This window comes from Podarcis erhardii (assembly GCF_964252035.2).
Source record: "Podarcis erhardii genome assembly, chromosome: 1".
NCBI lineage: Eukaryota > Metazoa > Chordata > Lepidosauria > Squamata > Lacertidae > Podarcis > Podarcis erhardii.
The window spans coordinates 98,719,941-98,733,427 of NC_138497.1; the positions used below are offsets into that span (position 1 = coordinate 98,719,941).

Genomic DNA, 13,487 nt, shown 5'->3' on the forward strand with positions numbered 1-13,487 from the left:
TCTAACATCTAATGTCTAATGAGAGGTGATATGCTAGCCATCTTCAAATAACTAAAGGGCTGTCACATGGAAGATGGAGCAAGCTTGTTTTCTCCTGCTCTGGAGGGTGGGTCCTGAGCCCAATGGCTTCAAGTTGCCAGGAGATTCTAACTAAACATTGGGAAAAACCGTTCAACAGTAGAACAGGCTCCCTTAGGCTATCGTGGACTCTCCTTCATTAATGATTTTTAAGCAGAGTTGAATGGCCATCTGCCATGGATGCTTTATTGAGATTTCTGCATGGCAGGGAGTTTGACAAGAATGACTTTAGGGGTCCCTTCTAACTCTACAACTCTTATGACTCTAACTTGGTACAAGACAGTTTCTTGTGTTCCTATGAACAGCAACACATACAATTTTTTGGGTATGTAATTTATATAGTAATTTATAGTGCCACAATTCCATAATCCTCTGCAGTAGCCTTATGCAAATATACTACATGATTAAACATTATCTAAGTATGTAAAACTGGGCATGAGGAACCTGTGGCCCAACATATATTGCTGGAATCATTATCTGTGGCCATAGGCTGTCTCTGTCCGAAAAGAGTTGTTTTTTAACAACAACAACAACAACAACAACAACAACAACAACAACAACAACAACAACAACTGAATTTGTTAGTCACTTTATTTTGCCTAGGACAACCCAAAGTGACTTACAACCAAACAGAGTGACAGACGGGGGAACCCCCCTCCAACATAACTACATTAAAACCAAGAGGAAAAATAAATACAACATCCTGCCCACTTCTAAAATGCCAGATGGTTGAGGGGAAAATACCTGGCTACAGAGGAAAGTTTTTGCCTGGCACCTAAAGATATGTAGTGAGAGTGTCAAACATGTCCCTGGGGAGAATATTTCACAAATGGGGAGCCACTGCAGGAAAGGCCTATTCTCATGTTGCCACCCTCTGGGCCTCTTGTGGTGTCAAAAAACGTCTGGAGGATCACAGGTTTCCCTTTCTTCAGCTAAACTGTGATGAAGTTCTGATCACATACCAAGATCTATATCAAGTCAGTCTGCAAATTGTGGCTTGTGTGGGTAAATATTACATCAGCATGGAGCAAACCACAGTTAAAGCAGTTTCTCTGCCCCTCTGTTTGCCAATCTAGCCCCACTGCCGTTGTCATTTTGCAATCTAAAACACAATTTCCCCACACTAGGTTATTCAGATGCAATGCAACACTATATTTTAATGGTGCGAGCATGAACTTCATTCTTGTAACAAACACTAAATGGCTTGCCTAACCTTTTTGTATACCACTACTGTAAGCTTTTCCTGTGGTTAATCATAATTGCTTTGTGCACCAGGATTGCAATGCAGTGTCATATGCTACGATTACAAGCCATCTTAGTGTATAATGTATGGCTTGTGTAAACCATAGTTTTGTCATGTTGGATGAAATGGTGGGTTGTATATGGCCTGCTATTAAATAAGGAAATGAAGTACTCAGCCACTGTGTGCAAATGGTGGAGAGAGTGCCTAGTTCAAGGACAATGGTGGTGCCATAGCATTGTTTTGCCTTTTTTGTGAATATTGCCCACATTTGACATCTTAACCAGGATTAAGACACCAAACCATGGTTAGACCTATATTATGTATACCCAAGGTCAATTTGTGCTAGCATAGTTTCCATTGAAATCTACCTTGTGCTTTCCATAGTCTGTGGTTTTATTCACTGAATAAATCTTGGAGCGTTTTCCTTGCATTAATTTGCTTGCCCATGGCAAGTTACTTTACTTATTTATAGAATGTCCTTCCTTTCACCACAAGCAGCCTACACCAGTAATTAAAACAATAAAATTCAATTAAAAAAACACCACAGTATCAAATGCAGTAGCTCTGTGCAGGTTATTACTGCTGTTAGTTATCCTTGTCTTAATGGTGAATCATTAGTGATGTTGTTCCTAGCTCCTCTGAGCCTTCTTTCCTTTGCCTCACCCCTTGTAGTAGATAGACAAAACTTTTTAGCTTTGGATGCTAAATAAGCTCTTGTTCTCTTTATTAGGCTGAAGACTCTTTACTTTGCTGATTAAAAACTGCTACAGGATACAGATGGAGGCAAAGTGTTGAGAAAGAAGGGTGAACCACAATCTCTTTGACCCTGAGGTGATAGGGATGGCAGGAAAACTGAACATAGATGTTAGTTGTCAGCTGTTTGTAAAAGAATAGGCCAACAAGTAACTTTTCAGACATAAACCTTTTTTCTCCACTAAGCTGGCCAACAAATTCATTCTTCTTGCTAGCATTATTGATCTCAAAACTGATAAGAAAATGATAGTTTTAGAGAAAACATTTGAAATTATTTTAGTCTTTGTTCACCCTGGACTTTGCATTAAATATCATGGTTAGAAAGGGCCCATGAAATGAGCATAGATTTGTTGAGACATTGGCGTATTCACACTGTATTGGAGTCTAGGGCACTCATGGCACAGCTCACCATGATCTCTCATCTCCAGGCCAGCCCTTCTCAACAGCTGCAACTTGAGTGTGGATTTAGGAAGGTGTGTCACTTGATCAGGATATCTGGGTAAAATGTGTGTCCCAGTCGCATGGATCCATATACATGAACAGCTGCTCACAAGTAGAGGTTTATTTTCAGACATCTGTGCTCTGACCATTAATGTTAGGACAAGGACAGCAGCACCTGAGCCTCCTCCACCACATGACCCCCCCCCATACACATGTTGCACATTAGTTATCTTGTTAAAACATTCAACTGCTTCTTCATAGTGGACATTGGATGCAACAGATCAGATTAAACTGCCCAGTCCCACTAGTGGATGCCAGCACAAGCACTCATTAGCACCGTGGGACTTTCCCTCTCTCCTTACCCCTCATGCCTTCCCCAGATCTGCTCTGGAGGGTCAAGGAAACCTCCCCAAAAGCATGCGGTGGGAAGGAAGGAGATGATTGTTCTGTCAGCACAAGTAGAAATCTCCTTAGTGCTACATTGAATTTCACCCTGAACTTTTAATTCTGTGATAAATCACAACTGAACCCTGGCATTTTTAAGTATGCAGACTAAATAACGGTACTTTTGGCTCGCTCTTTCTTTCTTTCTTTCTTTTGCCACATCAAAACGTTGTTTAGTAGACACACTATATGTTCCTTTTCTTAGTTTTCAGTACTGGGTAACAAATTATTCTTTGGTCAAAGGAAAGTTATATCCAAATACATGGAGGTGGTTTGTGGTGAAAGTACTGAACTCTTGTAGTGTTCACATTGAAAGACGAGCAAAAATGTGGAACGGAGAGGTGCACCAGGGCTTCTTTAAAGCACGGGAATACTTAACTCCTATTGGGTGAGAGAGTTGGAGATGTAGAGAGAGTTGGAGATGTAGAATCCATTTTAATTCCGAGTTTGCCTCTGTATGGCCACAACAACCAAGAAACAGTGACAAGCAAAAGTTGAAGATGCACACCATATAGCATCACTGAATGTTGTTCTTTGGAGGGAGGAAGTATATGGGATGTATCCAACAGTTGTCACATTTGTGCAAGGACTTCCACTTATGTCACAGAACTTCTTTTCCCCACTACACATTCCCCAAATCTATTCTGGGTTTCCCCCCAATCCTTTGGAACAGATTGGGGTGGGGGGTTAGGCACAAGGAGAGGAAGGGAAAGTACCGAGCAAAAGTCCTTGTGTGAACGAAACAGCTTTGTTGGATGCAATCCAATGTATTAAGACATAGAAACAAGTGTAATTGTTTCTTACTTAACAATGCACACAGTACCTGATGTTTGCTGGTGTTGAAACTGAGTGAAGCGAATTTTAGAATAAAGAACTGGGTCCACAAGAAAAACTTGTGGTCAGGATTCCTAATTAAACTGTGTTTACATTCAGTCTTCTCGAGAAGTTGAAGGTATGCTTGGTATATAGAATTCTTTGCTATGTGACCTTCTACAGTTAACACCACGAAGAGTTTTTGATAAAGACCATAAGATTGTATAGAGCAGTGCATCATACAAATTTGTCATTATGTGAAAAGTATTAAGGTTCTGATTATTTTACTACTGAATTTCAGGAAGGCTTTGTTACTGGCAACATAAATCTCTGAAGAGTCTCAAATTCGGCGCTTTACATTTCCTCACCAGTAAATCCCCATGGGATTTTTCATAATTGCATAGCATTGCAGTCTTCTTTTGCTTATGATGTCTGTGGACTCCTGTCATCTTTCTGTTCACATCTTATTCTAAAATGTGTATACTGCTAATTAAGTAGCAGTGGCTCTCTTGGCAACTAACGATGTGTGTACAGAGTCTTGCATATGTTGCCAGTTGCATTTCCCCCTTCCCCTTGAACTTTTTGGAATCCCAGTTGCTTAAGCTAATTGCTTAAATTTTACACTGTTTAAAATTGCTTGCTTTTTCTAGGCACACTTGCCCTTTAGCATCATTGGTTTACAGCAGCTTAAAATGATGGGTTTTTTGTTTATTTCTCTGTGTGCTTTATAGCTAGTAACAATCATAACATTATGCATAAGTTAGTTAATGAAACTGAATCCCAGGTCATACTTTCTGACATCCAACCAGTGTTGCCTTAAGGGAAAAAGTACCATAAAGAAATGCATGAGAAGACGTATCAGGGACCCACAAGCAGTCACTGCTCCCCAATAACTGTATGCAGGTCTTTGGATGCCTGAGTCTCCTCTTTTAAAGTTTGTGTTCTTTGCAGGGAAGTGGGAATTGGCACTTGGCTATGAAGCCCAACACATGATATTGGACAAGTCTCCTTTGCCTGAGCATAATGTACTTCATGGGACTGAGCTCAAAAGAAGCACATTGTACACTTGCATGTTACAGAAATATATTTACAGAACTATACATATGAGGACATGTCATTTCAGTTTCTTTTGTTGAAGGAAATACCTTCTTCCACAAAGCTGGGATGGAGAGGAGTCTGAATTTGGAAAGGTTATGAACCTTTTGGGGGGAGGCATCTGAGGGAAGATTGCCACAGTTGCCGTGGAATGTTGGTGCTAATTTTGTTACCTAGAATAGTGAACAAACAGAATGATAATTCTTGTTTACTGCTGCTTCCTTTCCCTTGTGAATTATACTATTCAATCTGCTATTCTCTTGGTGGTGTTGCTGATCACCAGGCAGGGAGCTATTGAAAACACTGATCTAGACTTTGTTTTGATCCCTTTGAAAATGGCTCATGTTGGTGTTTGAGAAGAGAGTGCTATAATAACAGAATTCAAAAAAGCCAAATGTTCTTCTGATTAGACATGTAAGAAGAATGTTTCCAATAAAATGTGCTTTCTGATTGAAATTGGCAAATTTCTTCAAAAGACAGCACATCTTCAAAGGCAGAGGACCTTCAAAGGCAAAGTATCCTCTTTAGGAGATGCAAACTTGTACACCAGAGCTTTCCAAACTGTGTGTCACGACACATTAGTGTGTGGGCTGCAGTGTAGAGGTGTGTCACCCGAATGCTCCCCGTGCTTTTCCTGAGGCTGGAAAGAGGTTAGTTTAACCTTTGGTTTGCTAGTAAAACTGAATTGCCATGTCGTGAAATGATGCATGTCTAAATAGTGTGTCACCAACATAAGAAGTTTGGAAAGCTCTGCTTTACACACTTACCTGAAAGGAAGCTCATTTGAACTCATTGAGACTTTTGCCTGTATAGGATTTGAGCTGCAAAATTCTTTAAGTCAGCTGCATTATGCCTAACTCAGGGTTTCCCAAACTTGACTCTCCAGCATTCATTGTACCCAGCTTTAGATCCAAAACAGCAGAAAGACACAATGTGGCTCCATGCTTGTCAGCCGATGTGATAACCGAAGTATTGGGTTGTATCAGGCATGGCCAAACTTGGCTCTCCAGCTTTTTGGGGACTACAACTCCCATAATACCTAGCTAGTGGGACCAGTGGTCAGGGATTATGGGAATTATAGTCCAAAAACAACTGGAGACCCAAGTTTGGGAAACCCTGGTCTAGCTATAGTGTTTATCCTGTAAAATGTATTAACATTTTATCTTCTGAAGCATTTAAATGGTTCTTGTAATCTTTCGTATAATCTCTCACACATTCTTCTCTGTGTCTCAACTGTACATGTCATACTGATTTTGTGCAAGTCTTTAGATTGGGTTAGTCACCTTAGTCATCTTCAGATATTGTTGGACTTCAGCTCCCATCACCCTGGTCATTGGCCGTTCTGGCTGGTGCTGAGGCTTGAGAGTACCAACAACTGGAGAACACCAGTTTAACTACCACTGCATAAAATGTGTGTGTTTGCTTCTTAATTTCCACCGACATTATTCAGTTTCTGATTTGCTTTATTGAAAATGTTTAATATTAAACATTAATATTAAAAAATTTAAAATCACAGAAAACATTGGCTGATAACCCATGTTAGTCCTAGGGTGGACCTCTTTAAATCACTGGACTGGCGTATGGCTTAGTAGAGTTGAATATCATCCATTATTTTAACTTCTGTTCCTTCTTTTTTGAAGAGTCAATTGTAATTTTGTGGTTTAGGAGGCAAACATTAAATGTATTTAGACATAGGGATAATATTTAATTGTATACTAATCCTACATTAATATTAAAATGTCCAAATCCTTTGGAACAGAATGAATTTATGGAGAATTTATGGAGAATTGGTCCTTAGCACACCCTGGAATAGTGATATTGGGCCAATGGGAGAGGGCTATATTGTGTTGAAGGTTAGTTCTGGTTCTCGGATACAGTCGTCAAGTGATTTAAAGTGCCTGTCAGGTCTTAAAAGTACGCTAGAATATTCTGCATCTCAATTTGATATGATTTAATTGGACTGATTGCTCTGTTGCAGAATTAATGAGGCATTCTGATGCACTACTGCATGATTAACACATGGTCATTATTCACTGCTGCTTTTTACTTTAGTTTTAAGTGCAGCTATCTTCACTAGTATTTGTGCAGTTGTAGTCACAGGACAAAGACTAGAACAGCATTAGCTAGCATTAGTACAGCACAGTACAGTAATCATAAATAGGAAAATGTAGCATATCTGCTGTTCTAATGTTGTAGTCTGTAGTCCTCTATAAACACTGTGCTTTGTTCAGCTACTAATGGATATTGAAGTGATAGGAATGGATGAACATGGCTTAAATTTAATGCAGGATGCTCAAATCCAAATATGTAAATCATGCTTAATTTCTGTGCTTTCACTACACCAGGAACTGGGTGCTGACCATATGATCTTTTACTTTGGGTGCCATTTTCTTGAAAATGAAGTCCATCAACCATGGACTAAATGCTCCAGTGGAAACTAAAAAGAAAAAGGGAGTAGGGTTGCAGCACTTAATTTTTAAACCTTTATGCAGCAAATCATTTGCATCAGATGTATGTTTCTTACTTATTACAAATCGCTTTTATTTTGTCTTTATAGATAGTCTTTCCTATACAATGATACAAAATGCAAACAATAATACAAAATAAGGCAGTTTTAAAATTTCTGAGTGTTAATCATATACAAGTCAGCAGAAATATTTTTTAGAAGTAGACTTCCTCGGTGCCCATCAAAAACATGGACATAAATTCAGAAGGAAAAAGTTCAACAACTGTGGATCCTCCACAAAAAAGGCCCTTCCCCCAGTGTTACGATATGAAAGCTAGGAGCTAAATGGCACTTTAAACCTAGGTTATGGGCACAGCAATGGAATGTGTAGGCTCACTTTTGTTAAAACAAGAATATGAAGCTGAAAATGAATGAACTGCAGCTAAAATATTACATTCATTTTTCATATGGTCTAGTCCTTCCCCTGCCCACCCTCCTAATATTCTTAAGAAGGGTCTCTTCTCCAGTCTTCAGAGAGTAGCTGAAAGTGGGGAGGCAGAAAAAAAGTCCTCCTTTCCTTCCACTCTGCAGTTTTAATTTGCACCCAGAGCTCAGAAACTGCTTGAGCTAATGAAATTCCCTGTTGCAAAATGCACCTAGAACAATGGGAGTTTTGAACACTTTCTTCGCCCTGATACCAATCTGATCTTCTCTACTGTCCAATCAGAGAGCAAGGCTTCTGACACTTATCTTAAGGCCCTGGTGGGCTTTTAGGTAACTTAAGTCATTTAAAGCTTTAAAAGGTTAATACTCACACTTAAAACTGAGCCTAGACGCAAATTGAAAACCCATATTAATTTGGTGTGATAGGTGAGAAGAGCTTGGATACAAACGGTTCAGTGAAATCCCTGCATGTTGCTTATATATTTAGAGTTTGTTTCAAAATGTTTTTTCATGCTTCATATTTGAAAGTGCAAATAGAAATAATGGGTAGCCTTTGTGCCTTTAGATTTAATTGCTGTGCCCCAGACATGGAAATATTTTTTTTTCTTGCCGTATTACTTGCACATTCTTACAACTAGAACAGTTTGTGCTTCCACTCCTGCATCTTGCCTCCCCCAAAAGCCTTCATAAAGACACGAAACAAGATTAATCTTGGGTCCAATTGAGTTAATGATTTTCTTCATTATCTAAATACATTATTTCAATTCAATATTCAATGTATTTCAAATACATCCGCAGTCAGAGTGCAAGAGTGGATACTAATTTTCAATCTATCTTAGTGGACAGTTCTGCAAGAAAATAGAAGGCTGACTTTGAGAACCTAGTTCATTTGTATCCAATTTCCACAAAAGGTATGGACAGAAGTTCCTGTAAACATGTATCCTGCATTTATAAAAATACTAGATTCCTGTTCCTTGTATTTCCCCAGTCTTCTGCAACTGGTTCACATGCACTTGAATACAGACTTTTTGGACACCATTTGCAAACCAGCTAACATTGCTTAACTTTCCAGTTATTGGAAGGAATAAAAGATGCTTAAATTTGCTGATATTTTGAAGAACAAAAAGCTTCTCACCGGTGCTGATTTATAGGCTCAAACTAATCAGAATTTTATCCCCTGGTTTCAGTATTTGCAGATATAACATCTAACACTTGCACCTGGCATCCACAAGAGTTGTATGATAAAAGGAGCTCTGTCTGTTCTATGCAAGGACACAGGGAGAAAGATTGAGAGAATAGGACAATAATCTAGAAATAGCTATCACACACCTCTGAATGTTAGCGAACTGGTGGAACAGATTCCTATGAGATGGTATCTCCCCCCAACCTGCCTCCTGAGGAAGGTGTCTCTGTACGACACATAGGGTTGCCAATGTGAAGAAAAACCTGGGTCTCTTGCCCTCTGTTTTGCAAGAGCAAGGCAAGCAGGTCTACTTGTTGCTGTGCTCTCTTCTCTTCCTTTGTGCACTTAAAAAACCCTTCATATAATTTGGCTGCTGTTGTCTGAAGTGTGAATGCCAAACTCGTGTTCTGGTAATCTCCTACATGCCTAGCTGCTGGATGTATTCTACTTAGTGAAAGAGTAGGGTAGATAGAGAAAAGCAGAGCACTCTGATCTCTAGGAAAATACAGAGCTGTGTGCTCACACTGCTTTCTGAGAAGACTGAGTAGATCTGGCAGAAGTGCAGGGTGTGCCTTCTTAGGGTTCTGGGCTTTAGTACTTCCTTCAGCACCCTAGAATGACCTCCCTTCTCAGGGCCTGTAAATTTAAGACTGATGTGGTGGTGAACAGGAATTACCACATAGGCAAGATGCAGCTCATCTGCCTTCAAGGCTGTTGTGTGGCCATTGCACAAGGCCCTAAGCAAGCTCTCCTAGTCTTCTGTTACAGCTGTATCCCAAGATTTTCCCATTTGGGGAAGGGATTGTGCAGTTCATTAAGGCAGTTGACGGGTATATAGTACTAGTAGAACCAAGTGTGGTTTACTGGGAAACCTCGTGTGTGATGTCTAACATAGGTCATACTCAAAGTAAATTAATGGACTTACATAGGTCTCCTCAGAGTATCATTAACATTGGATATCTCTCTATGGCTCTGATTTTATGTTTCTAGTAATGGCTCTTCGATGCTTCAGGTCCTAAATTGGTGATCCTGCAACCCCCATGTGTGCCAAATTGTTTTTATTAAAATACAAGTGATATTAGTGATAGATTAAAAAAAAAAGTTTTGTTGCAGATTAAGGGAGATTTGTACCCCAGTACAGTGTTAGAAACTGAGATATGAAAGCTAGCAGCTAAATGCCACCTTAAACCAAGGTTATAGGTGCAACAACGGAATGTCTAGGTGTGCTTTTTAAAAAGAAGGATACAAAGCTGAAAATGAATGAACTACAGCTAAAATATTGTGTTCATTTTTCACATGGTATAGTCCTTCACCTGGCCACCCCCCTAATATTCTTAAGAGGGTCTCTTCTCCAGTCTTCAGAGAGTAGCTGGAAGTGGGGAGGCAGAAAAGGGTTCTCCTTTTTTGTTTTTGCTAAATTGAGACCTTTGTTGCCAGTCTTTTATTTAAACAACTTGCCTGGAATTCCATGCAAGTGAGTAAACAGGCTGGCCAGTGCATCCCTCCTTTCACCATGGTTTCCATGGTTGCTACAGAGGAAGGAAAGCTTCTTCCAGTTACTGCCATGGAAATGCAGCAGGGTAGTGGATGAGGGATGGATAATTTCATTCTTCCTCTAGCCTGCTGCTTCTGCTTCTTATCAACATAATCATCTATTGAATTTATATACCACCCTATACCCAGAGGTCTCAGGGCAGTTCACAGAACAAAATTAAAATATAAAACCACAAAATATTTAGATATATAGTAGAAAGTTTGTCCTTTTTTATTAGCTTGTTTCCCTGCTGGCTAGTTCTTTTTCAGCCATCATGGAAATACTAGTAATTAGCCTTTTAGCAGGTTAATAAAATAAAATTGCAAGGTACTAACTGTTGTGGACTTACTTATGTTTCAATAAACATTTAAAAATAATAAGAAATCCACCCTTAAACTCGAAAAGTAGGATAATTTATCTCCAATTTCATAAACCTTGGGGGTGAAGGAAACAAAACCTTCTAAAGCATTCAGCTTAATCTTTTCCCCCAAGTTGCTTTCCTCAGTGTTCTATAATTGAATAAATACTGTTTTTAAAAACTTGTAGCTAGTTCTTGTATCCATGGCCAAGATTTGAAACATTTACCGATACATCTAATAGAATGGCTTCTGGAAATGTTGAGTATTCAAGACCTGAGATAGGGTATTACCACCTTGCTGGTTGCTGTTACCTTTGCGTACTTTAGGAGTCCCAGGTACGGCAAAGTACAGATGAGGCTAGGGCTGAGCCTTGGCACTGACAGTCAGTTCCAAGGCTGAATTGCTTCAATGGTTCTTTAAACAGCGGTCCATAATTTCTCTTAAATACATAAATGCTTTCTTTTGAAAGTATTTTTCTAAGATTTCATGTGCAAATATCCCCCCCCCCCCCGTATTTTGCAGTTTTGATTGCAGGATGCTTGACCCCGCTGCAAAAAGCCATTTCCATGGGATCAGCATAACAGCCATTAGCTGATTACTTCGACTGATTTGCTCAAGTGTTATGGCTGGCTGTAGTATTTTTCAAGGCTTGTGCTTCTGCAAAAGTGTAAACCTTAAACGATGGCACGCCAATAAGATTTGCCGCATCATTGTATGCTGGTGAAAAAGATAAGCTAAAAATCTCAGGAGACAGGAAAACAAAGAGGCTGTGCTGTGCAGGTGGGGGGGATAAATGGGGGACTAGTTGAATGCTGTTGTACCCCCGCAAAATCTATAGTAGGCAAGACTCATTTTTATTGTAATATATCTTTAAGAAAAATCTGACAAGACCAACCAAGTGAGATACATTTTCTGTTTTTTTTATTTAAAACAATCAAAATACAAAATGAGACATTGATTTCTGACAGAATTAAGTCAGCCGTTGGCATAAAGATGACTTTTCAAATACAGAACTTTATTAAGCTAGTTTTATATTTTCTATTGATGCATTATTGGGAGGAGGGCAGGTTGAACAGCCTTAATTTTAGGTCTTAAATAGGTTGAACCTTTGGGTAACCTCAGTTATTTTGGGATGAATAATTGTTATAGTTTCACAGTGTGAGTTAAATGTGAAGTGGAAAGTGACTAAAAATCCCTACAGCCATTTCATAGTATTCTCACAGTTTCACAGGACATTTTCCTTGCTTGCTGCTGAATTGCTAATGAAGAGCTCAATATAGCTTTTGATGCATTTCAGTTTTTTCTCTGTGGAGACTGGCTAAGGTGTTGCTGACATCACAACATAATACAGCTGTTGATTTTCTATTATGGTTGATGCTTCAGCAAGTGCCTTAACCAACTGCTTCAGCAGCTACCTGCCAAATGCCTGAAAAATGAACAGTGGGTATGTTTAAAAGCTAGGCTCTTTTTCAAAGGAGTCCTCCAGAATCTTAGAAAACGGATATTATGGAAAGAGTACCTTTAGCAGCTTTGTATTATGATGCTAAATTGCCGGCATGATGCAGGTATGTTAATTCTTCAGTATCTAGTTTCAATATGGTGAAAGCTTGCATCTATCCAGAGAAGTGGTTGGTGTTTGGGCAAATTTCTTCATAGTATGCTAAATTTATATCTTGATGAAACGTACTGAATATGGATGTGCATAATTTCTTTAGTCCTGTGCATACATATTCTACTGTGTTGAAGTTTGGAGACATTATAATGGATTATTGTTAATGTACTACAACTGAATAAAATGCCCCCTCCACAATAATATACAAACTAAAAAAAGGGACAAATCTATTAAGTTTTTTTTTAAAAAATGAAATTCTTAAAGGAACTAGGTTGCCTTGGAAAGTTTTTACATATAGTTTAAAATAAAACTACCACCTGTACTTTGAATAGATTCCATCTGGACATGCCGTGGAATATTAAGCCTGTTTTTGTTAAGCATAAAAATCCCTACATCTATTTTTTGCTCTGATGATAGTGCAGCAGAGTCAGTTGTAGTCAGAAACTGATCTTCCTTGGGATATCTAGGACTGGAGATTTGCTCAAAATTAACACTGCAATTAACTAGTAAACATTGTACTGTACTAGTTAAAATAGAGCAAAGTTACAGGTGGGGGCAGGCAAGTAAAGAAGCAGTATAATAATACATTAACTATTTCAAGTGATTGCAATTATGCACTGATATTCCATAAAAAATGTCAAATGCAGGTCTAGAAGAGGTGATTGATTGCTGGTAGAAAAGAACGTTGAAACTTCATAGGTTGTGTCCAGTTAGAAAATGTTGCTGTTCCATACTAGAATCAGTAAGGGAGTTCAGCATAGTACATTTTATGTAGACCAAAACTGATTAGGATTATTATGTTTTTTAAGGCTTACATTCTCATACATCCTTACTTCTGAGTAAGGACCTTTTAGGTCTTTGGGACTCACTTCTGAATAGACAGGCACAGGATTGTTGTGTCAATGGTACAATATATAGCTCCCCCCCCCATTTTGTTTCCAACAATTGGTACAGATTTAGTAGCTGATAGACAAGAAGCTGATAGATTAAAATATTTAAGTTAAAATTAGAATTCAAGTCGAGTCAGAGGTATGTTTAAAAA

The 13,487-nt window shown here is 38.8% G+C and overlaps 1 long non-coding RNA gene across 1 annotated transcript; it reads right to left on the reverse strand.

Annotated features, from left to right (window-relative positions):
- Positions 1–11,827: 11,827 nt before the first annotated feature.
- Positions 11,828–12,444, reverse strand: LOC309348919. The gene is made up of 2 exons (XR_014159587.1): positions 12,353–12,444; positions 11,828–12,259 (listed from the first exon to the last, which is right to left on the reverse strand). It is a non-coding gene; the product is annotated as an uncharacterized lncRNA (long non-coding RNA).
- Positions 12,445–13,487: the final 1,043 nt, after the last annotated feature.